Consider the following 4,469-nt stretch of genomic DNA (forward strand, 5'->3'; position numbering starts at 1 on the left):
CCTCTCTCTTTGTATGAATTGTTTTTCAGAGTAGTGTTATCCTCAACATTAATGCTTACCCCATTCCTAAAGATCCGACAAATACTCAGAAAATCAGAATGCAAAAATCAGAAGATGCAACAAAGCACTTAATGATGGTGCTCCAGTCTAAGTATTTCAGGATATGATACATTTCAGGTATCTTGCATTAAAAAAAGGCTTTTAATTACTTTTTATATTTTTTCCTCAATAGAGATTGCTAGGCTTTCTGGCTGCAACAAGGGTTCATCCAGGCTCCATCAGTTTACCCAAAACAGGCTGCACCTGTCTTATGACCAGGTGTTGGCTCAATATATTACTTACTCTGTTTCCAAGGCAAAGCATAATGCTGAACTCTAATTAGAGAAACATGAGTCAAATCTGAAACCTGTTCAATCCTGAGACATTCTTTTGGTACTTGCAACAAACAGATCTACCGATTTAACAGAATTTTGTTGAAATTCAGCCTCTTCAGTTATATGAAGTCATATTGGGAAGTAATAAGGGATCTTTTCAGGTTTACTCCTCATTTCAGTTCAAGTCAGCTCGTACGTTCCTCTGCAAATAATAATGTGCCATCTTAGAACATCTGGATTTAGAATGTGCCCATCATATGCAACATTTAACCAACTACACAGAATGACCTGTAGAGTTAGGCACAAGTAAGCACTGGGCAAGTGTTACATGAAAATAAAGCTCATACTAGAACTAAGGGATGGTGGGGTTTTGTTTGAGCCATTCACACCCACAAGAACCTGCTCTGAAGATGATGCTGATAGCTGGCGATCCCCTGCTTTGAAAACGAAATGGAACCAGCCACCACTAATTCCAGTTCTAGAAGCAACTACATTTAGTGTTGTGCAACTGGCACATTTTGTTTTCACATTCTGCATGTGATCAAGTAACTCCCTGTTATACAGACAACAATGCTTTGAAAGGAAGGGTGGGATTTTTATCTAGGCTCTCTAGAAAGCATGTAAAGGGTGCTTTCACATAGAAAAAAAAGCATTGCTGCCTTTTCAACTGGAGGACATTCTTTAGGCTTGTCTTGAAATGGCAGTACAGAGAGCAAAATAAACACTCTTTAAAAAAAAAAAGGAACTTGTGCAAAATTATCACTAAGAATCCATCAGTGTTTGGCCCACATTTGCTAGTATCTAGACTTTGCAGTAAAAAATAGCACTAAGCTAAATTTTATTAAGCAACATCTGTACACTTTACTGATGAGCTGATTATAATAATCAAAGAGCATTATATCAGCTTTGTTCGCTACAGTGTGTAAAACTTGCTAAAACAAAAGGATCAAACAGCGGCTTTGACAACTTTGCAAACACCAAGTTGTGGCTTTCTCACAAGTAGGGAGATGGTAGTAGTTTCCCTTTCCTGTTTAAAAAAGCAGGAAGCTGCAGCTGTAAGATTTAAGTAAGTTCATTTTAACCTTTGATGCCTGATCAATATTAGCAGACTTTTTTCCACCCGTATCCCTGCTGCAGCTCTCATCAGGACTCAGTAATACAGTTTTTTAACGTTGGCTTTCTCATTTGTTCAGTTACATCTGCAATGTCCTCCCATGTAAGGGGGTAACTAGTGCCATACCCCATTTTGTATTCCTAGCCATGTTTCGCTACATTTGCTTTCGCAGCAGCCTTTCTTACTTCAAAAGTCTGCCAGGGAAATATGAGTTAATCAGCATGTAAAAATTCTGATCTATGACTATGCTGCAACTAACAGCATCAAACAGCACAAGCACAGGGTGTAAAGTTTTGCATCCATTTGTTTAAAAAATAACTCAGCTTTGCATGCACCTCTGCAGCTCCCTCCAAAAGTAATTGTGGCAAAAAGTCTTCAGAAAAGTGTCTTTAGGTTGGCTGAACTCTTTTACATTCACTCTTCTTGAGGAGGTATGTTTTCACAAAAGAAAAAAGTTAGTCACATGAATGAAAAAGTATTTACCTGGAAATTAAAATGTGTGAAATTGCCACCAACATTTAAAGCATTCTGGAGAGAACTGTCAATTGAAGCAGTATTAGACCAACTCAAATTCTCATAAATCTTTTCCCTTTCAGAATCTGCTGTTGGACTTAATCTGCCCCAACTCCACCCATGATACAACGGCACAAAGAGAACCTAGAACTCAATGGACAATTCCTGCTTAGAAGATACAGTCACCAGAAGAAAGATTGAATGTACAACCGTGTTCTCCTATTCAGACTTTCAATCTCCTCAGGTAAGATGGCACCCGCAAGACACACTGGCCATGTGAGCTGGAACAATCCGTTCTTAGATTATTTTACGTCCCTACCTTGTCTCTGCACATTTTCTGCCTGTTTCTTCAGCCATCTCCTCATCCCACTTTGTACCTCCTTATATACACCAACACTATTGGAATAGGACCTTATTTCTTGTGCAGTGACCAAGTTCCTCATCTGCCTAATCCTTCACAATTTATTACTTGGCAAAGCCTTTCCATCACTTTTGTCCTGCCACTCTTCTGTTCTGTAAACATTATGAATGCTCAGATCAAGTATTTTTAAGGTATAGACATATATTCTTTGTTAGCTCTTAAAAGCTAAGGAGAAACCACTAAAAAAAAAAAAAGGGTACTTCAGCTACGTGCTTGTTTATTGGAAGCTTTCATTGGGAACTTAGCAAGTATTTTCACAATTAAGCACGATGGCAGTCCAAAGTATCACACTGCACATGACGCAAATTATAAGAGTGATAAAAACTAAAGAAAAACCACGCAACAGTACTGCCACATATGTTTTTCTTTACATCTGTCGAATGACATAATAAAAGATACACTAAAGTCTTCTGAAAATAAAGTTTAACATAAATACAAAGCCAACAGAATGAAAGATGAACTAAGTCCTCTAAACTTCTAGACTGATTTCTGAAGAATACTGCCTCTTCATTTACAGTTTGCTTTTTTTTTTTTTAAATAAACCAAGATTCCTCTAGCCTGCTGAATGGAAGAAATTATTAGCTTGATGCCAAAAGTTGCATTCTCAGAAGACAGTTACACAAACACACATTAGCATGCAGGATAATTTTTCCCCTCCACCCTAAAATACCCTTAAAAACAATCCTCTAAAAAATATAATTTAAAACAGCACTGTGACACGTGACTTGAAAAAATTTCCCCAAGTCAGTAAAAGCATATTGCACATTACTTGTATTCTGTCCTGAGAACCTTCAGAGAAGAGACAAACCCAAGAGTACTGCCGCCTTCAAAGAAATTTACAATAGTGGTTGCATATATCAAAACAAAAGTTTCACATTTGCAGAAGTCCATTTCTTGTAAATATCTACATTAACATAAAAAAAGCCTATACAGTTTTTTTGAACCATCATCTCTGGTTTCAGTTGAAAAAGAAACCTTTGGATATGTGGCAGTAAGGTGTGTGTCTCATCGCAAAGAAGCAACAGGATCTTCAATTTGCCAGCTACATTTTCCAAGAGAATACCAAGATGGTATTTAAAAAACTAAGTCAGCATTGTCTAGCACTGCAATCAAACTCTAATTTCACAGTAAAGTTAACCAGTTCCCTATCTTTGCCCCCATTAACACCAGTTCATCTGACCTGAGCCTGAGCTACTGCCACAAGTCATTGAGCCCAAAAGATGAAATAACTGAAGGCAGCGAACCCTTCCAGAGTTTTTCCAAGAGAATTTCTTCAAGTAACATTAAATCCCTGATAAAGCTCATGAACAGTTTACTAACAATAATCTCCAGTCTCAAAAACAGCAGCATGTTAAAGATCTAAGAGATGATTTAAGGTTTTGGTTTTGTTTCTAAAATACTTGAAGGCAGAGTGATGTTCTGTTCAGCAGCACCACATTTAGATTCCAAGAGAATTTTAAGTAAAAAATTATTTGATAGTCTTCTGGCCCATTTTTCTTTTTTTCCTTTTATTCTAAAGTCTTACTCCTGAACTATGACTCCTGCTTAAAGAAAATGGAAAGTGTTCTACACACAGATTTCTGCATAAACGAAGTTCACATTTAACTGATACCAATTTCAGTATATTTTAGTAGAAGTTTCCAGTAGTATAAGCTGCCACTGTTCAAGAGACACGTCGCTGGGAGAGGAGAGCACTCCATGTTTTCCAACAGCATCCTCTGGATACATTGCTACTTGGCCAGAAATTCAACAAACGCTCCAGCCTGAAATAACTCTTCAATGCAAGCTTTCAGCCAACTCTGACGAGTCACTAACTGAAGACTAGAAGGAAGTACTCTCCACAGGGTTTCTACACAGATGCCTCTCAAAGTGACACTGAGCGAGGTATATTAATGAATTTCTATTTCTCTCTCTCATTAAGAGCCAAAAGGTACAACCCTTGGCAGAAAGGCACCCAGGTTCCATTGATCAGTGGATCCAGATCAATGTCCTCCGAATGAGCAAGTCATAAGGATTCTGTTCCTTCATGGTTTTCATTCAGATACAC

This window comes from Aptenodytes patagonicus, chromosome 12 (genome assembly GCF_965638725.1).
Source record: "Aptenodytes patagonicus chromosome 12, bAptPat1.pri.cur, whole genome shotgun sequence".
Taxonomy (NCBI): Eukaryota; Metazoa; Chordata; class Aves; order Sphenisciformes; family Spheniscidae; genus Aptenodytes; species Aptenodytes patagonicus.